General features: G+C 44.8%; 1 protein-coding gene across 1 annotated transcript in view; it reads right to left on the bottom strand.

The window, feature by feature from the left end:
* Positions 1–22020, bottom strand: part of LOC122205518 (histone-arginine methyltransferase CARM1-like) — a 284500-nt gene that overhangs the window by 166370 nt on the left and 96110 nt on the right. The gene's annotated exons all lie outside the window — the stretch shown is intronic.

Below are 22020 nucleotides of genomic sequence, written 5' to 3'. Positions count from 1 at the left end.
CACAGTGTTCTATGTCCATTACACCTTGATAAAGCTGAAGGGGGATATCCCGAAATAATACAAAGCAAAGGAAGCAAACAAAAAAGAATATCAAGTTTACGAAATACTGCGCTTGAAATTTGTTTCCAGCCTCTTGCACACTCAGGTACACACACGCAGGCACACACGTACACATGCCCGCACACAGGTACACACACACGTACACGCACCCAGAGAGGACTCAAATCCCAGGAAGTACAGTCTACAAGTCTACACTGTAGATACCAAGGGTGCAGGCTCACTCTAACCTGTCTGGCATCCAGTGGTGGTTCCTCTCAATCCTGCCTCTTCTGCTCACTAGTCATGTGATTGTGGACAGATTCCTTCAAGATGTGTCTCCATCCCACCCTTTGTATAATGAGAATGCAAAGAATACCCATCCCCCGGGGTTGTGGCTGAGTATGTTTATATTTACTCACACGTGTGCATATGCCGATTTATATTTTATACAATACAAAAGTATGTTCCTACTTGCTTACGTATGTAAGCAATTTACACTTGTAAATGTGTATATTTACATACACGCGTTATCAGGAAGCACTCAGTGTTAGCTCGGGTTGGAAATTATTTTATTCTACAGAAGGAAAATGGGTGGACATAGGTGTGAATTTTATCCAAGTGGCCCCAAGGGCTGTCTTCGCTGGGGATCTCTTCGTTTCACAATGACTCAAGGGGAGGAGGGCCCTTTCTGAGTGTTTTCACCGAAGGTCCAGCGTGGAAATCACACCGGCACAAGGGAAGGGAGCCAAGAAAGCCAGCTTTGCTCGGTAGGCTGCAAGCCTCTGAACAACCCGAGCCACGGTGGCCAGAGGGCTGGTGGTGAGGCACCTCCTTATCCAAACGCATTCGCTGATCACCTGTGGTATGCTAGGCACAGGATGAGGGGCTGTAGAGGGGCTATAAACAAAGTTAGAACTGAGGTTCTCACCCTGAGGAATACATGGCTACACACACACACACACACACACACACACACACACACACGCAAGAACGACTACAAAGCAATGCACTTTTACACACAAAGTGTTGCAGGATGATTTGTCTTCACAGATTCCAGAAGGCAGACTGTATTCCTTCCAGGAGGAAAGGCTGCTTAGAGGAGGTGACAGGCGAGCCAAGGTAGGAGGAGGAATGCGAGCAGGTGAAGAGGAAGAAGGAAATGGCTGGAAGCAAAGCTCACGGCAGGGAGGTCTCCGAGCGGGAGTGTAGGTGGGGAAGGTGGCCTGGTTTTCCAGGGTGCAGAGGCCAAGACAGAGAGTTATGGAGAAAACGACAGCTGAACAGAAGGGCCCCCTGGTGATGTAATGCTCAACGTGAGGCTGGACTCGTTAACAGGGGGAGGGTCAGATGCCAATTTTAATGATCTTTGCATTGAGCTTTGGGGCTGCCATGGGTATCACAGGTGACTTCTTGATCGGTTCCATCAAAATGCATTGGACTGCAACCCAGCTTGCGTGAAAGAAAGAACCGCTCTGTCCAGGACAGGGGCTGGCACACTGTGGGAGCCAGGCACGACTTCCGGAATAAAATTCACCTGTTTACGAATTAAATGAGTGAATATACGTCAAGTGCTTACAAGGGTGTCCAGCACAAAAGACGCCCTACAAAAGTACTGCTATTCTCCCCTCCCCCTCTTTCTCTTCGTCCCCCTCCTTCTTCACGAGTACGGCAGTACCATCCAAAGTGTGCATCACAGCCTCAAGGAGTCCGGTCTACTGGGCCAGGGTAGCCAAGTATCACCACACAGGTTGTGCACTGCACAAAACATCCACAGAGGCTATGAAGAGCGCTGTGTGGAATTGTTTTACACAGCAGCCCTGCACAGGCAAGCTTTCCATGTCATACTCAACTTGGAAGTTCCTCTCACACTTCAAAATTCCAGAGTAACCTCAAAAATCCTTCCCACTGTCAGAGCAGAAGGCAGATCAAAGAGTGGACAGAGCAGAAAGGAAGCGTAGCACTGCAGAAATGAGACAAGAAATCCCCAAGGTAACTGGAGCTGCGGCTGGCATTTTTTAAAGTATATCAGAAGAAAAGAGTTTGCAAAAAGGAAAGAATGAGAAGATCACTGCTTGAAAAGCTTGAACTTAGGTAACTGCACTCAAAGCGTGAGAAAGTTCTGCGATTGGTATAAAATACGTGCATGGAACAGAACAGCACAGGATTCAGGACACAAAAGGACTCATGAGTGATGTAGACTCAGGAAAACTTTAGGAAACAAATGGAAAGGGGCAGGACTGTTGCTAAGTAAGGGGTTTACTCCTTTCTGGAGGGAAGATCGACAATTAGTGCGTTACCACTACTTACCGTTATGGTCTCAGAAGGGTGCCTATGACACGGATGTTGTCTAAAAGAAAACAATTTAGAAAACTATGCGATCCCAACCATATGGAGGTTTTAATCATTCACGAGTCACTTTGTTATCTTTTGTCTTTACAGGCTGAGTCAAAGGAGTCGATACCTAGGGACAGACAGGTGGTCCCCAAGCCCATTAGGATTCTAGGCGGTGGCCGAGGGGACGGGGGAGCTGGGCCCTACTGCCACGGGGTGAGGCGGGCTGCAGGGGTTCATAGAGGTGCACGCATGGGCCTTGTCACAGCAGTCCCAGGTGGGTGGGTCTGTTCTTTCTTGGAGCCAACACCCAGAGCATTCCAAAATCTCCGGCAGCTGTACTGCCCCTGTGGAGATGACAGACGGTCCCCGCTGTGCCTCTGTCACAGCCATGATCACAATGTCACGTTGTGTGACAGGGACTGGGGCGCGCAGACCCTTCTTTGCCGGACTCCCAGCTCCTGGAGAGGGCAGCCCTGTCTGCTTCACTCTCAGATCTCCCACAGAGACTGGCCCAGCCCACCATCTCGTGTACTGGGATTATCCCCTCTTCGCAATGAGGAAACCAAGCCTTAGGGGATAAAGTAACCACAATTAAATTACACAGCTGACTGGCAACAGCACCAGGCTTTGCACCAAAACAAATCACGCTCTTAAAAAAAAATCTTCTTTTAATATTTATTTATTTTTGAGAGACAGAGAGCGAGCAGGGGAGGGGCACAGAGAGAGGGAGACACAGAATCCGAAGCAGGCTCCAGTCTCTGAGCTGCCAGCACAGAGCCCGACGTGGGGCTCGAACCCACATAGTACGAGATCATGACCTGAGCTGAAGTCGAATGCTTAACCAAAGGAGCCACCCAGGCGCCCTACAAATCCTCCTTTTAGTTACCATGTTACCCTGCCGTTAGATCACTGGTAGGCAAACTATGACCCACAGGTCAAATCCAGCCTCTGGCATGTTTTTGTATAGACCGAAGGCCAAGAATAGTTTTTATATTTTCACATATTTTTTAACTTTTTAAAGTTTCCTTATTTAGTTTGAGAGAGAGCGCGCATGAGCAGGAGAGGGGCACAAAGAGAGAGAGAGCAGACTCTGAGCTGTCGACGTGGAGCTCGACACGGGGCTCGAACTCACCAACCGCGAGACCACGATCTGAGCCGAAACCAAGAGTCGGATGCTTAGCCAACCGAGCCACCCAGGCGCCAATTTTCACCTATCTTTTTAAAAAAGCAGAACAAGAATACTTCGTGACCAATGAAAATGATATGAAATTCAAACGTCAGCGTCCCTAAGTTAAATTTTATCGGAGTATAGCCACATGCATTCTTTCACGTATTGTCTATGGCTGCTTCTGTGCCTGCAACGCCAGAGTTGGGTACCTGTGACAAAGACCACATGGCCCGTGAAACCTAAAATATTTACCGGCCAGCCCCTCGTCATCCCATCTCTAGATACACAGGTAAGAAGCACACATGCTTCTGTGCCCAGCTGTGCAGGCAGATTGGCAGAAAAGGTCCGAGAAATCAGAGTGAGGCGTGTCGGGTCAGCCGGGAGGCGTCACCACCCAAGGCGAGGCTGACAACCTGGCCACACTGGAACCAGTGAGGCGGGCACAAGGTGCTCGGCAACGGGCACTGGGACCGGAGGGATTGCTAACGGGAGTTCTGGGGACCGGAGGTTTTGCTAACGGGAGTTCTGAAGGTCAGTGAGGATGCTCAATAAACCACTGATTGATTTGGCCACCTTGCAAGTCATAAGGATCTTACGGATGACTGAGCTCTGCGGATGATACGAAAATCACTTTTAGCCTTGAGTCAGCAACCCCCTCTCCCGATGAGCTCTCTGCAGACATGCCAACAAGTTGCAGAACTGACAGATTTGAGCATCCCCACCCTCTGCTGGGGATGCTAATTGACTAGTGACATAGCCAGGAGGCAAACAGCAGGAAGGGAGAGGGGCAAGCCAGATGCCTGCACAATCTTGTACCGGCAGGACAAGAAGGGCCTGGTTGAGCCTCCTCTCTGCACAGCCAGGAGGACCCAGCAGAAGCGGCTGGGAAGCATTAAAGGCAAGAAATCAACTCTGTGGCAGGAGACTCAAGAGGAGGGAGAGCCCTACGTTTTATGGGTCTCCTGCTAGATGGTCAAGACAGACGACACCCCTGCCCAAGTAGGAGCTGGAACACAGTGGTCACCGCACGAGTTACCAGTTCCTATGAGCTACCAATACAGGCTGTCACCAGCTGTGACCTGCTACTCTCTAGTCAATCCTCTGCAGGACGGCTACCCCAAAAACGCACCGCGACAGGAGCCGGAGGGAACAGACAGCACGTCCTTGGACAACAAAGTCTTACAACAGATAAAGCAGAGGCTTTGGAGCCAGAACCCCCAGGCTTCAGTTTTACCTCTGACCCTATAGCTTCCTGCCTGATCCTTACCAGGTCACGGAAGTTTTCAGATCCTTGGCAAGCTCCTTTGCAAAATGAACTTAGAGAGTTAATTGATGGGCTGTGTGTCCTGTGGGACTCAGAGTTGGGTTCATCGGCATACAGCGAAAAACCCAAATAATAATGACTTCAACGAGACTGTGATTTTGATTTATTTTTCTGTCGCATAAAAGAAGTCCAGAACGAGGGAGCTCAGGGCTGGTGGAGTCATTCCACAGTCATACATAGGCAAGTATCATGACCCTTCTCCTGTGATGTGTTTCAAACATACTTTCCAGGGGGCCTGGGAGGCTCAGTCACTTAAGCGTCTGACTCTTGGTTTCCGCCCAGGTCACGATCTCACGGTTCATGGGTTTGAGGCCTGCAGCAGGCTCTGTGCTGATGGTTTGGAGCCTGCTTGGGATTCTCTCTCTCCCTCTGTCTCTGCCCCTCCCTGCTGGCACACATTCTCTCTCTCACTCGCTCAAAATAAATAAATAAACTTTAAAATAAATAAATTTAAAAAACATACTTTCTATCCTCAGGGTGCCTCACAGCAATCATGTATACATCCCAGGCAGCAAGAAACTGAAAGGGGCAATGGATAAGGGGCAAACAGCCCCTGTTAAGGAGATTTCCCAGAAACCCAATCAAATAACTCCAGCTCCCCTCTTTATCTGCAAGGCTGGCTGGGAGGTGCACGTTAGCTATGCTCATTATCACCCCTAACAGTATATGACTTCTGACAACATGGAAGAAGGTGAGAAGAGAAGAAGGAGACAATTAGCAGTCTGTGGCAATCAGCCACAAATGCTTACTTCGTTCGAGGGCTGATGCCATTCCCAAATGACCTCATGTGTAGGAAAGGACACTGTAAGGCTGCACAGGGTCATGCAAACAAAATCCACTCTTTTGCTTCCATACAAAGCCCTTCCTGACTGTGCCCCATTCTGCCCTAGAAGCCAGTCGGCCTCATTCCCGCCGGCCTCGCACTGGCTTCTCACCAGTGTGGGCAGTTCTTTGCATGGCTTGTCTCTGTGCCGTGGATCTCGTGTCTTTTACTGTTCTTTGCCCATATGAGAAGCCTCCTTAGAGCTCCAGAGTGAGCTAGGTGTCTCTTTGCTGTGCTCCCACAGTGCCCCAGGGATGTTCTATCCCATCTTTCCCCTTATTACCTTGAAATGATCAATCTCTGCCTTTGTGCTTCCCACTGAGCGACACAACAGGTCTAGCCCCATGCAGCAACAGAGCCCTTCCCATGTGGCCAGTCGAAATTCAGATGTGCTGCTAAGGGTAAAACGCAATCTAGAAGATTCCAAAAAGCACGGCACAAGAGAAAAAGAACATGAAACATCGCATTAACAATTTTTCTGCACTGGTTTCGTGTTTAAGTTACGATGTTTTGGGTTTCCTGGGTTAAACCAGATTATTAAAAGTAATTTTACCTGTTTCTTTTGGCTTCAAAGACGTGTTTACTAGGAAGGACACTTACAATTCCAAAAGTGGAAAGAGTCCTGGAGACCGATGTTGGTGATGGTGGCATAGTATGAGTGTACTTAATACCACGGAATTGCACTTAAAAATGGTTAAGATTGTAAATTTTACATTATCATTATTTCTAACAAAATATGGAAAAATATTTTTTTTTTAATTTTTTTTAATGTTTATTTATTTTTGAGACAGAGAGAGACAGAGCATGAACGGGGGAGGGTCAGAGAGAGGGAGACACAATCTGAAACGGGCTCCGGGCTCTGAGCTGTCAGCACAGAGCCCGATGCGGGGCTCGAACTCACAGACCGTGAGATCATGACCTGAGCCGAAGTTGGCCGCTTAACCGACTGAGCCACCCAGGCGCCCCGGAAAAATATTTTTTAAAAACTACATGTGTGGCTCACTTTTCTGGCTCACGCCTTACTGCTCTTGGTGGGAGCTGCTCCAACGTATAAAGCCTCTGGAGGGAAGCAACAGCAGCTCATTGACTTTCGTGTCTCGAGCCTGCGCAGTGCCCGTTCGCCCAGCATAGGCTGGACAGACTTCTCATATGGGATAAAATCTTTGATCACATATATGGCAAAGGCGGGTGACAGGAAAAGGTGGGAGGACAAGGGTCTGGAAGAACCAAAATGTGTCCCGTGTGGGGCTTTGAGAAAAGTATGGGAAGCAACAATATGGCCCCTGTCACGTAGGGGCTGGTACACAGCCCCACGGACCTGGGTTCAAATTCTAGTACACCCGTGACTAACCCGTGAATGACCCTGACAAGTGACAATCATCCTGAGCCTCAGTTTCTTCATCTGTAAACCAGGGATGATGACAGCACTGACCTCATCGTGTTGCAAAGGGAAATAAAGGGATTCTGTTGCCACGGTCCCTGAAGCATAATGAAACGATCAATAAATGTTACCTATTATTATTATTATTATTATTCACTTTTACGGGCCTGTCATGAAGGAAAAGCAATTTTTACAAAGTTGCCCGAAGCCAACCTGCACTAAGTCATTTCCCTGCTGAATATTAAAACAATTTTTAATCTGAGAGGACAAAAATAATTTGAGCTGGCAGATGGCATAATGTTGTCACCCACTTTGTTGCTCGGAATTGAGTAGATTATACATAAATACCAAACTCTTTCCCTATTTGGGAAAGCATCTGACTCCTGGAGCTGCTACGTGTTCTTTGGTCCCGCGGCAGCCGCACGATGTCGCGGCAGCACAGGCAGGTGGACCGGCTGTGGTGGCTGAATCACACAGAAGAGGCATGTTTGCCTCTTCACACTCCAAATCGCAGAGGTGTGGGACAGCATCTGCTGCTAATTTAGGCTCTGTGTCCACGTCTGGTCAGCACGGGGTCTCTGTTTCACGTTATTCTCACTCAAGGACCCAGGCAAGAAAGTGCCTCAGGATGGTGGGTGCAAAACACCAGAAAATGACAGTGGCCACACGGGCTTGTAAAACCTTCAGACAGAAAGGACACAGCTATTGGCCAAGGCAAGTCTCACCTCCACGCCTAACTTGAAGGAAGCATGGCAGGGGAACCCTAGCTCGTGGCCGCGAGAGCGACAACAGAGCAAATATCCGTGCACGGCTCGTCTCACTGCCTGAGTAGAGGGTCTTCCAGAGGCAGAGATCTGATCGCACCCAGTGTCCCAAGTTCAAATTCTGGGATTCTAACAAAATCTCCCCCAATTTCACATCAACAGAAAGCAGTGAAATGCAAATTCTACTGATGCACTATTTTTTAATTGTTTTTTTTTTTTTTAAGTAATCTCTATGCCCAATGTTGGGCTCGAACTCACAACCCTGAGCTCAAGAGTTGTGTGCTCTACTGACTGAACCACCGGGGCACCCCGGATGTATTATTTTTTAGGACAGTTCAATTAGTGGCGCCTGGGTGGCTCAGTTCGTTGAGCATCTGACTTTGGCTCAGGTCACAATCTCATGGTTTGTGAGTTCAAGCCCCGCGTCAGACTCTCTGCTGTCAGCACAGAGCCCGCTTTGGATCCTCTGTCTCCCTCTCTCTCTGCCCCTCCCCCACTCATGCTCTGTCTCTCAAAAATAAACATTAAAAAAAAAAAAGGACAGCTGAATTAATAAAACCCACAACATCCAATTATGTTAAGGTTTCAATGAAACAATACACAGAAACCCCACTAGAGTCATCATAAACCAGAACATGTGTTCTGGAAAGCAACCCAGCAGTATGTATAGGAGCAAGAAAGAAAACTTCATATCCTCTGGCACATTTGTTCAACGCCTGGGGATTGGGAAGAATGAAACCATCCCAAAGCTATGGACCCAAAAACATTTATTTATTTGTAATATGAAAAATGTCGCTATTACTAATTAGAATCGCAAGATTATTATTTATACTGAAAAATAGAAATAATTTCAATGTCCTACTGTAAAGGATCACATAAGTATTTTATAGGAACTCGTTTGTGGAATATCACTTAAGTATTTTCAATGATGCTTATAACGACTAACAAACATGGAAATATACTGACGACAGAATGTGACATGAAAATAGCAGGGTACGAAATAACACATAAACAACAATCACAACCATTTAGAGACGGATACAAAACGAAAATGCTGAAAATAATGAAGCCAAAATGCTAACAGCAGCTGTATTGATAACATCCTCGCCCCAGATACAATAATACTGAAAAATAAACTTTAAAGTGGAATCTGAACAAACTACAATTATCTTCGATTGAGAGGGGTTCTGTGAAGTGGCTGCTTGGGCTGAAGTCACTTTTGGAAAATGGTCTTTCCACGAGAGCAGGGATCTACGATAGTGCAAGCTCACAGAAGGTGCTCAAAAACATTTATTGTATAAATAAACACAGAGAGTGAATGAAGCAAAGAAAGAAAAATAGCAATAAATTGATGTCAAATTAAGAACATGAAGATGTAGGGATCGTCTCTCTTGAGAACCCTGGCTAGACAACCGTTAATCATTAATCAGAGAAATGGTGTGCAGGCCCAGAAAGAACAGTCTCTTAGGATCAGTTCTGCGTGAGCACAAAGTTCTAGCAGCCATGGAAAGTCTTTATTTCTTCCTGATGGCACCTTTGCTGTTACTTCCTTCTCAGTCACGCCCTCCTTGAGTGATATCCTCACACCCCCAAGATTGGTCCAGGATAGGGTGTCAGTCGGAACATCTGACTGGTATAAAGAGAAGCTATTTTCCTTTAGCCACAAAAAATATATATATAATAGTGATCTTACCTTCACTCCATGATCTGCCCTGTTGTCTCAAAGATCCTCTGTAAACCCTGATTATTTAATGAAATTCCCAGGAAAGCCTAATTCTAGGTTTCCCTATGGAATCCAGATCTTCCTCAACCTAATTATGGAAGACTGCCACGTATGGTTGCACAGGATGTGCACTGCACAACCCAGGAACTAGATTATTTATCAGAAATACTTAGATTGATTAATTTATTACAATTCTTTAGCCAATGACAGTCAATAGTATTTTTTTTCCCTAGCAAAATCATGATTACTTTCTAGCAGATGAAAGACTGTCTTAAGGAAGGAGGTTTTTGGGTTTTGTTTTCTTCCCTAGTTTAGACAAAGTGTTATGTGCACCGCAGTGGCTCTGAAGTCTGCTCGATGAGCACATATATTAGTCCCTGCCTTTTCCACCATGGCCTCACCTTACAAAGGTGGCACATTCAAATGCTTCATGAGCCAGACAGGTTCCGTAAGTAGGTGAAGGGGCCCACATGTGTGCATCTCTAGAAAGTAGCTGCGGCTATAAAGAAACAGGGCTGGAGAGTAGAGACCTAGTGTAAGTGCCTTCAAGTTTAATTAAAACACAAAGTCACCCTGGAGGGTAAACGTAACTCATCTGGTAAACGCATCTGCCTGGTCCACAGTTCACAAACTCTGGCTCTCGGTCAGGTAAGTGACGAGAAGAAGGACAGAGAGCAGCTTATTTGTTGAAACTTAATCTTCCTTATTTCCCGCAGTCAAACCCACAGAAACCTCAAAAGGCTTCTGGGTTGGTGGTTCTGAACAAGGGGTGATTTTTCTCCCCCAAGGAACACTGGGCAATGTCTGGAGAGGGGACAATGTCACAACTGGGGACGGCAGTGCTGTTGATTATCTAGTGGGGAGAGGCCGGGGGTGCTGCTCGACTAACCCAACAGGGTGCAGCACAGCACCCCCCGCCCCAGCCCAACAGAGACATCATCAGCCGGCCTCCAACGTCAATGGTGTCACGGTGGAGAGAAAAAAAGAAACAATTTTTAGCCTGATGTGAAGAGAATCCTTAAACCCTGGGCGGAATCTACAGGTGTGGACAATAGAAGAAAGGGTTAGCCCATTTCTCGACCGGGCACAGCGGAAAGGGGTGACTGAGATGTGGCCAAAGAGCTGTCAGTGTTTCTAGGCCAAGGGCTGTTCCAGCTCCTCCTTCTGGGAACCCCGGGAAGCACCCGTGTGCTTCTTGTTCACACGACAGGAACCATTACCGTATGTGCGACTTGTGGGCAAGTGTTTCCTTACCCCCTGAACCATCGCAGAACAGATTTCGGCATCTTCAACTCTCTCCGCAGAGAAACCTTGACTCACGCTCTGTGTTCCTCCTGCTGGAGAGGGACGTTAGACTCTGCAACACTACTTGTTGGTAAAGACGTTGAGTACCGTGATTCAGGTCTCGGGGCCTGAACACTGCCTGCAGATAACTTCAGGAGAGAAATGACTGCTGAATTTCAAACTATCAGAAGCGGATTTTTAACTCCATTCTGATGTAAGAGATTGCCTCTGACTACACATCCCAGTAGATCTGATGTTCCTGAAAACAGGCAAACTGACACATGCTGTCTCAATACGTTCTTTTTTGTTTTGAATGTTTATCTATTTTTGAGAGAGAGAGAGAGAGAGAGAGAAAGAGCATGAGTGGGGGAGGGGCAGAGAGAGAGGGAGAGACAGAATCCAAAACAGGCTCCAGGCTCTGAGCTGTCAGCACAGAGCCTGACAAGAGGCTCGAACCCACGAGCTGCGAGATCATGACCTGAGCCAAAGTCGGACGCTTAACCGACTGAGCCACCCAGACGCCCCTTCCAAATCATATTTTAACGGACTTTCCCATGTATCATTTTTTAAATTTAATCATGATTTTTAAATTCTCAGAGAGTAGTATAAAGCTTTCTATCATCAAGATCCAAAGCTGACTGAGATTTCATCAATCTCCATTCATTTCTACTGCCATGTATCTTGTGTTTTCTTGGCTGGACATTTTAAAGCAAATCCAAGACTTAATGTCATTTCATCCACAAATATTTTAGTACTCTTCAGATATTTTGTGTGCATGTTCCACAGGAAATGGGGACCAGGGAGTACGTTCCTATAATAAATCCTGAGAGCAGAGAGGCACGGAAGGGGGCCAGGCGCCAGCTGGGTTCAAGCAAATATGAGTTTTCCCCAAAAGAGAACAAAATTGAAAATCAGCTGCTAAAAGCTTGGAGTCTTGACTTTTTGCTTTCTTGTGTCATTATGTGAAGCATCAGTGCACAAATGCTCAGTGGAATATCAACTTTCCTACAGCAAAGGTGCAGACACAACTATAGGGAAAATCCAGCCATCGTTGCTAATTACGACTCTCCTTTCTCAATAATCGATAGACCAAGAATCACTAAAGATCTTGAACTACCTGACATTTAGAGAAAAATCCAAGCTGACAGTAACATAACACATACTCTTTCCAGAAACACATGGAACATTCCCCAAGATGGACCATACTGTGGGCCCTGAAACAAACTCCAACAAACTTGAAACAAAACATGTTCTCAGACCATAAAAGAATTCAACCAGCACAGTGAAAGATATGTGGTAAGTCTCCCAATGTTTGGAAATTAAACAATTTACTTCCAGATAATCCATGGATCAAAAAGGAAAAACCACAGGCCAAAGAACAACACACATTATTTTGAACTGCATGGCAAGGAAAACACAACATACCAAAATGTATGGGAGGTACAGAGAAGAGTGTGTAGAAAAAAATTTGTAGCATTCAATGTGTCTATTAGAAAAACAGAAAGCACAGGTTAATGTTTTAAGCATCTACCTTAAGAAGGTAGAGGGAGAAGAGTAATCAGAAAATCAAAGTAATCAGAAGGAAGGAAATCATAAAGACAAGAGAAAGAGTCAAGAAGATGGAAAACGAACAAAATAGAGAAAAATGAGCGACACGGAAAACTCTTTCACGGGAAGGCTGAATAAAGTTGGTAAGTCTCTAGCTAGACTGATCAAGGTGGGGAAATAGCTGTTATTGATATAAGGAGGGAGATCATACCAATACAAAGAATGATTACGCGGAACATAATGGCAGGTAATTTAACAACTTGAATGAAACGGAAAAATTGCACGGAAGACATAAATAAGTAAAATTCATTCAGTTAACAGTACATATATTTACTAGATCTCTATATATTAAATAAATTGCCTTTGTAGTAAAATATCTTCTTACAGAGAAAACTCAAGGTGCATTTGGCTTCCGTTGTTACTTCTGACAAACATCTGAGAAAAAAGCGATGTCAAATTCCACACAAAGAGCTCACAAAACTAGTTTGGGGAACGTGCCCCCATTTTACAAGACCAGCATTAACCTGATACCTACACCAGACAAAGGCATGTTATTTATTTTTTCCAAAATGTTTATTTACTTATTTTGAGAGAGAGAGAGCGCGAACAGGGGAGGGGCAGGGAGAGTGGGGAGGGAGAGAATCCCAAGCAGGCTCCACGCTGTCAGCACAGGGCCCAACGCGGGGCCTGAACTCACGACCCGTGAGATCATGACCTGAGCTGAAATCAAGAGTCAGACGCTCAACTTCCTGAGCCACCCCCAAAACCCCCAAAGACATTTTTAAAAACTACAAAGAAACACCTGAAGAACACAGACGCAAAAACTATTTATGAAATTCTAGCACATCTAATTTATAAAAAGAAACACACATCATGACAATGAGCTTTCACTCAAAAATTCAGGGTTGTTTTAACATTCGAAAAATCAAATTCACCCTATTCACAGGCTAAAAATAAAAACGATACTCTCCTCTTCATCTATCGAGAAAGACATTTTGCAAAACACAATTCAAGATGGACATGACTAGCAAATTAGGAACAGAATGGACTTTCCTCAACCCAACGAAGGATGTCTATAAAGATACCTACAGCTAATGGTGAAAACTGAATGTCTTCCTTGAGGTCACGAACAAGGTCAGGATGTCTAGGCTCACTTCTATGCAACACTGGCCTCGAGGTCCTAGCTGGTGCAGTAAGCAAGAAAAAGAAATAAAAAGCGTACAGATTGGAGAGGAAGAAGTACAACTGTTTCTAATCACAGATGACATGATCACTTATATAGAAAACCCTAGGAATCTACAAAAGAAGTCTACAAGAACTAAGTGACTCGGTGGGACTCCAGGATATGAGACTAATGTATCCAAAAATCAACCATGTTCCCAAAGCAATGGATAATCAATGCACACCAAATTCAGGCTACTTGAGGAGGAGCAGACTATTTATGTAATTTCAAAGTACCTTTGCCCCAAATGCTTATTCGTCACGACGAACAGGGAAAGCACGGTAACGTTAACAGTAAAGAAACGGGAAAACAATTTGACCGGGTGCCCGAAATTCCTATTACCAACAAGAGGCAGGGACCTCAGTGCTCCCTAATGGGGTATCTACAGAAGGACACAGCATCAGGCTATACCTGGTAAAGCCCAAAGTACTCAAATAGATCAGAAATAAAGCGATAGCGTGTGTGGGTTTAAGAGATCAAAGTGTGAGAAAATATGTAAATTAATGAATCTACTTAAAGGGTACTCAGAAGTTCTCTGTCACGTTCACGTACCTTCTCTGTAAACTGGAATTTTTTTCAAATAAAAAAAAAAATGGGAAAGCTTTCCCATGATTCACAAACTCCTAGAAGAAGGTCCACCATTGTCTTTCTTCATTTCCTTTTCTCCGTGAGTGAAATGTTGACACAAGCTGGCTTTGCTGTGTCTGTCGTTAGCATCCCAACTCAAGGTACGAGTTTTCTAGGTTCAGCGTCAACCAGTGAAAAATGATTCCTTAGAAGCTGGGTCCACAGGCCTTGCATTTTCTTTTCGTCACTTGGGCGCCTTCCTTCCTGTCTGTGAGCCTTGGTGTCTTTGCTTAAAAATGGAAACCAAGAGTGATAACAAGCCGGCCTCACAGGAGGGCTGCTGTGAGAATCACAATGAACGGAAGTATGAATACACGCTTGGCAAGTGGACATAAAAATGGCATAATGCTCACAACAAAGCTGGGCCTCCACTTCAAGGCCTCCGGACGCCCTCATTCTCCCTTGGGATGAAACCAGGATCCCCACCATGCCTCCAACATCTCACCTGATCTGGCCTCTGTTCTCTGACCTCGCCCCTCTGCTTCTCCCTCGTTTCATCTAGGCCCCCCGTTCTTAGTGCCTTTCTTCAGACACACCCTGCCTCACGGTCAATGTAATTCTGCTCCCCAGTCTGGACACCCCCCCCCCCGCCTTGTCCAGATCCGCACAAGGCTCCCCGTCCTGCATGGCAGGCCTCTACTCAAATGTCACTTATCCATGAAGCTTCCCCCCCAAATTACCTACAAACGGTACACATGCTTAGTCCCCAGCCGTCCTCTGCCTCTTTCCCTGGTTTACTTTTCTTTTCAGCCTTTATCACACACAACTTCACTATAATTCTTCATTTATTTATTGTCTGTGCCCTTCTCTTCAAGTGTCAGCCACGGGGTGCCTGGGTGAGCGTCTGACTTCGGCTCGGGTCATGATCTCGCAGTTGGTGAGTTCGAGCCCCGCGTCGGGCTCTCCGCTGACAGATTCCGTGTCTCCCTCTCTCTCTGTCCCTCCCCCAACTCGTGCTCTGTCTCTCTCTCAAAAACAAATAAACATTGAGATAAATGTCAGCTATATCATTGTAAGGACTTCTATTTATTCGGCACTCTGTCTTCAGCACATAAATGTATGCTTGGCATGGAACAGACTCTCAATAAATATTTGCCAAATGCATAAATGACTGAACAGGATGTCAACCTTGCACACGCCTAGTGCAATTCCACTAGCAGTGACTACTGCTTCACAGAATTTACCCCAAGTCCATTTAATTAAACATTTTTTCTCCGTTGGCATCTGTCACTAACTACCTCCACTGCTTCTAAAACGCGGTGAATTTAAATGTACTGGATTTCACAGTGGTCTCTGAGATTCCCGGAGGTCATGGGACATGTGACAAAATCAGCCTTGGAGATCACGGAGTCACAGTTCTGAAGAAGGAGAAAAAGGGCAAAAACATTCCTCATGCAGACATATTTGAATATTTGATCCTTTCTTTCCCAGAGATGCCACCTAATTATCAATACAGGTCAACTCCCCAATAAAGTTGGATTTTTCTCTCTTACTCAAGTTACAGATAATTGGCAGCTGTTGACTCACTTCTAAATCTAAAATAGCAGCCTCACATTTCAAATGCCACATTCTCTCACTCCGGAGAAGCCGAGCGCATCTCAAAAATTCAGCAATTGTGTCTGATGGGCAGTGACACCAGCCGACAGCTCACTGTCAACACCTAGGCTGACAAATGACAATCAAGACCCCCCTGCCAGCAGGGACCCGGGCCATCTGGGACCCTCTGGGTGACAGCCAGCTTGGCCCTCCCTTGCCACCACTTCCTACAGCTGGGGACTCCGGTCTTTTGCTTCATAACGTGCACCGACAGACCCAGAGTGAGGAGACGGCCGTTCTTACTGTGAGTCTCCCAGGCCGGGAAAATCAGACAGGCAAGTAACTCCTCCGGGGGCTTTCACTGATTTTGAAAACTATTATCAGATTAAACCGAGGAAGCCCATCAATCCATAAACACCTGCATTTGCAATCGGTTTGGTTCAGGGATTCACGGAGAGCAGTCAAGAGACACATAAACCACAGAATGCAAAGGGGTTAGGAGGCATCCGTGGGAAAATTCTCACGTCCAGTCTGAAACTCCTGGTAGCAATTATTTTTTCCTTCTTGGAGAACCAGGGAGACTGAGAGATTAGAGCCAGTGTTCTAAAGCAAGGCGGGGGCGGGGGGCGGTCAAGGCCATTATGCTCATTCCTGAAATCTAAGTGACGCACTGAACTGATGAAAAATTTGTATCAGAATTGGTCCCACTTATGGGCTCCTTACTTAGAAATGTTCCTCTTGCTTTTGTGATGGATGTAAACAGATTAAGGAGAACCTTGATCGTTTGTATTCTATATCAGGCAAAAGCAAATTGAACCTGGATTTCATTACTGAGCCCCAAATCCCTGTCTCAGAGAATGTAATGAAAAAGGTCAGGTGATTCTCCCCCCCCACCCCCCACTTTGTCTGGTAAGTGACTAGAAATCATGTACAGAGGGCTTCGTGTAGGATCAGGGCAGCCGACTCCCATTATTGGCCTCATCACTATCTAGGCTCTTTAAGATACTTTCTTTCACGAAGAAGCCGGGAAGCAGTACAGGTGGTGGATAGAAGACATTTGGTCATTGGATATCCTAGGGAGTAAAATTCATCCCAATTTCTTAGGACCGTTTCTTCTTTAATTTTTAAAAATATTTTTAATTACTTTGGAGAGAGAGAGAAAGGGAGACAGTGCAAGTGAGGGAGGGGCAAGAGAGAGAGAGGGAGACACAGAATCTGAAGCAGGCTCCAGGCTCCGAGCTGTCAACACAGAGCCCATCGCTGGACTCAAACCCATGAACCGCGAGATCATGACCTGAGCCCAGGAGGGACGCTTAACCCACTGAGCCACCCAGGAACCCTGAGACCTTTTCTATTGGCGTCTCAAAATTTCTACCCCGCCACAACATAAAGACTTAAAGAAAACTTTTGTCCAGAAAATGAAAGGCAGCCTCAATTTTGAGAGTCCCTGAAACATCAAATCCCCAGGACTGCTCAGACTTTTGTACCGACTCTGAGCAGTACCCTCACGAAACACGGATACCATAGAAACGCGCACTCCATGTGGGCTTTACGAGTATGTTTCCTCGAGGATTAAGTGTTCCAAGTGTGAAGACATTGGACGAAAGGCTTTCCTTGTGTTTTTCTTTTGGCACAAGCTCTTTTCATTGTTTCCCTGGCTTCTTTCTTAAAACTACCCAGGTGTCATCGGCGAGGCTGTGCAAGAACGTGGGAAGAGAGTGTGGGCTTTGGAGTCAGGAAGCTAGGGATTCCAATCCGTGGTAGGTTAATTATTAGTCATATTACCTTGAGAAAGTGACTGATCTTCTCTGAATCTCAGTTTCCTCATCAGTAAGATGATCTGTTTAATCTTCCCTCAAGTAGACGGTGTCTTATGTGACAGGTCAAACGTGTATGGTGTAAAAAGTAAAAATGACATTGTGCCCGTAGCCTCATTATGTCCCATTATATAGGACAGAACAATTTTCCATTGCTTAAAGCCTTGCCTTCCTGAAAGTCATGAACTATGACAAACATTCTAAAACATTTGCATCCTGAGATAAGCCACATCCTGATTCTCATTATCGAACGTAGGAATTACTTGTCTTTATTAAAACTGACAGCTTTTCACGGGACCTGGGTGGCTCAGTCAGTTCAGCATCTGAGCAGCTTAGCTCATGATCTCATGCTTCATGGGTTTGAGCCCCACATCGGGCTCCTTGCTGCTGTCAGCACAGAGCCTGCTTCAGATCCTCTGTCTCCCTCTTTCTCTGCCCTCCCCCCACTCTTTCTCCCTCCCTCTCTCTCTCTATCAAAAATAAACATTTTTTTAAAAGTAAAAAAACAAACAAAAAAAAACAACTGAGTGCAACGCCCATCTGGATGTCTGCTCAAGACGTGGGCGCTTGGCCTGCCACGGAGGACCGGACCACAGCGCCCACTGCTCAGGCTGCTGAGCGGCTGCAAGGACCACTGAGTGGTCTTAAGCTGCTCAGCCAGAAAATGGAAATAAGCTTGACAGAAAATAAAGAGTTTCTAAAAGCTGTGATCGAAAAAACCCAACAAAAACAAAAACAAAAAAACAAACAAAACACAAAAAATACCTTAAAACAAAAACAAAAAAACACCCAACTCAAGTGTAATCCAGCTAGAACCGCAGAATGTTCTATCTGACCCACAAACATAGCCTTCTCTCTTCATCTGGGAGCCAGCTGTTGGGAAAGCCAGACGCCCTCACATATGTTTTATTATTGCAGATATAACTCCGCTCGGTCCTCGAAAAATGTTTATCAAGTTTGGCTTCTTTGTTTGACTTTTAACACGGAGGTCTCACTGAGATGCTCACACAGACTTATCCACCAGACCTTCCAAGCTGCATTACTTGAACCGTGCACTTTATAAGCCGAGCAGGTCCAGCCCCATGTTCTCTGGCTTCTAGGGTGAGTCTAACTGTACTAACGTAGTGATTTCGTACTGACTTAGTCTGTTTCTAAATTATTTTTCATCTCTTGCTGTCTGGATATCTGCTTTTATTTCTGCCCAAAGCCTATCTGAATTATTTCTACCTAATGGATGTCTGGTCCCCTCTAACAAATGAGAAGTGCCAAGAGGTTCATGTTCATTTTCATTTGGTGCTGTTGGTCTACACTTTGGGGGCTACCTTGAATGACAGAAGCATCTGCTTCTCTACATCAGGTGTTTAGTTTACCAAGACCAGGGGCCTGTCTCAGTAGACTTGTGAAGAGAGGTGCCCTGTGGGATGTCCTTCACTATTGATATTTCCTTTTAGCTATAAGAGACATTCCAACCTGCCTTGTCTGTGCCTGTCTTTGCTGCAAAGGTTGTTCACATATGCATTTGTTCAACTCAATGTGACCTATGAATGAAATTTCCAAGACTGTCATTCTCTGAGTGTTTATAAATGAGAAAATCTCCCTCCTCCTCACAGAGAAAAAGTGTTGGGAGTAGTTCCTCTGCAGGCCTCTTTCTGGGACTCCTGTCTTACTTAGTACGCCAAGAGTTCAAGGCCTTGACTACTCTTTGCCTGGGCTGTTTCTCAGGGTTGTGTACGCAACAATCAACCTTCAGGTATGAAATAACATCTTCCTCTGGAGCAAAGAGCTTAGCTTGCTTACTGCTTGCTATAAAACAGCGGGTTCTCCAAGCTTGCTGTTCCTCTCCTGTAATGGCTACCATTGCATGTTCAGACACCCATTGGATCCTCTGCACCTGCCTCTGGGTATCGGGGCTCAGAAAACTAACAGTATGCTGACATTCTGTCTACTGCTCTTTCTCGGAGTCATTAACTCCTTACCTCTGAACCAGAAGTCTTGTGCCTTCTGTTAGCATTCATGAAACAGTGGCAAACTAACTTATTAGCTTGCAAGTCAGATAAAATTTTACCCTTCACCATTCGTGGCAGAAACAAATGGCTTTGTAATAGGGTCTGTAATTGTACCTCTTTGTGTCTATGGCCAATCTTTTGAAAGTACCCTTGAAGATCATAGGAAGATTCGGGAAGATCATAGAAATATGTCATTGGCATACGTCACAGATATATCAAAGTCAAAAAGGCAGATCTACCACTGAAGGGAAGGAAACGTTTGCAAATATTTTGTGAGTTGAAACTCATTTCTCTTGGCTTGCAGGACAGAAGGCTCTGATTTGTGGGTTGTACGGTAATTGTACAAATGAGCTAGAATGTATGCTAAAGTAATGAAAATGTTGATTGCTTCTGGCTTTTCATGAATACCCATTACTACTGCCCAGGAAATGTGAAGTGTTCTGAGTGTGTGAATTTCTTTCTTTTGAAAGAAACAGGGAACACTCCTCTCATAATCATGACAGATTAACTGGTACCATACTTTTCCTTCCACTGAAACAAGAAAACTACACGAAACAAGGAAAATATATGAAACAGTGCCGTCAGACAGCAGAGAACAGACAGGCAATGCAAAATTGTGATCCAGAAGGGAAACCAATGAGGACACTGCTACAATTAGCCTGGTTTTCTGTCTAGAGACATTATCCATACTGCAGCACATGGTCTGGAAAGCAAACCAGGACAGAGAGATCTTGCTGAGTTGAAGATACAGAGATTGGTATTCAGAAAGGCTGAAGCTGCTGGAATTTCTAAGGCCGATTACTCGAAAGCAAGCTCTTTCTATATGAAGAAAAAACTAAAAATATTTGCATAGGGCTCCCCTTGAGTTTCTAGCTGAATAAATCTTAAATAAAATATGTGTAGGGTTGATGCCCAGAAGATGGTCAAAACCACAGTGGGCCAAGAATAACTATGAGAGAGCTCTAAGCTGAACAATTCCCAGAGATAACACAGGGTGGGGAGAGCTTCTAGTTCCAGCCAGAGTGGAGAGACCTTGCTGAACAGTTAAGACGTAACAGCAGAAACCAAGGATCAGACACACCTTAGGAGCATGTCGAAACTAGACCTAGAATAAAGACTTCCCTAAGCCGGCCAAGGCAAAGCTAAAAAGCAAGTCTCAGAAGAATCAAGCTGACCTAAAATTAGCTAATCCATCTGAGCGAACAAACCTTAATACTCCGTAAAGGAAGTCAGCAGAATCCAGACACCCAATAGCACAACACTCAGAATGTCCAGCTTCCATGACGGAAAGAGATCTGCACAACTTCCAAGTACCTGAAAATTAAAATAATTCTCAATATCTCAGAGACCAAAGAAGTAATCAGAAGAGAAATCAGAATGTATTTGAACAGGATGACAACGAAGATGCAACATAGGGAAGTCTGGTTATATATCAGGAAAGCCAGAATTAGTGGAAGGTTAACGACTTCAGGAAATTATATTAGGAAAGAATAAAAGGACAAAATACTGACTTAAAGCTTCACTGTAAGAAGTTAAAACACAAGGGCAGAGCAAAATCATGGAATAAAAAAAAACAAAGAAAATTATAAAGAAATCGATGAAATAGAAAAGAGGTGAGCAAAAGAGAAAAAAAATGCAACCCATAGCTGATTTGTTGAAAAGACTTATAAAATTGATAAACCTCTAGCAATGCTGATCAAAAAAAGAAAGATCAGACATTAATAACCAATTATCAGGAAAAAAGAAATTATAATAAATATTATGAAGTAAGAGGATAACGTGGAGGGGCGCCTAGGTGGCTTCTCGGTTAAGTGTCTGACTCTTGGTTTCAGCTCAGGTCTTGACCTCATGTCTTCGTGGGTTCGAGCCCCACAGCCGGCTCTATAATGGCAACACAGAACCTGCTTGGGATTCTCTCTTTCTCCCTTTCTCTCTGCCCCTCTCCCACTCATGCTGTCTCTGTCTCTCTCAAAATACATAAATAAACTTTAAAAACAATGATAAAAAACGAGGATAACACGTAAACTATGAAGAAATTTTAATCTGACATCTTAGATGAAATGCAGTAATTCCATGGAAGAATATAAAACATCAAATCGACACAAGGAAAAAATCTGAAGTGTCCTATATCTACTAAATCAATCTATTGCTAAAACCTTAAGCCCCAGTCACTTCGCAGGTGAATCCTATCAAAAATTTAATGAAGAATTAATACCAGTTCTATGCAGACTATTTCATTCCAGGTAATTCACTACATTTATACAATATGATAGTCTCAACAGATCCAGAAAAATACTCAACAAAATCTAATGCCTAATTATAATAAAAATTTCCAACAAGCTAGGAAAAGAAGTAAACTTCCCCGATGTGATCATTGGCACCCACAAAAGATAGACCACACACATTATACTTAATGGTGACAAG

Source organism: Panthera leo, chromosome D4 (assembly GCF_018350215.1).
Source record: "Panthera leo isolate Ple1 chromosome D4, P.leo_Ple1_pat1.1, whole genome shotgun sequence".
In the NCBI taxonomy this organism is placed as follows: Eukaryota; Metazoa; Chordata; class Mammalia; order Carnivora; family Felidae; genus Panthera; species Panthera leo.
Note: the sequence above shows the minus strand (reverse complement) of the source record. Positions and strands in the feature narration are given on the sequence as shown.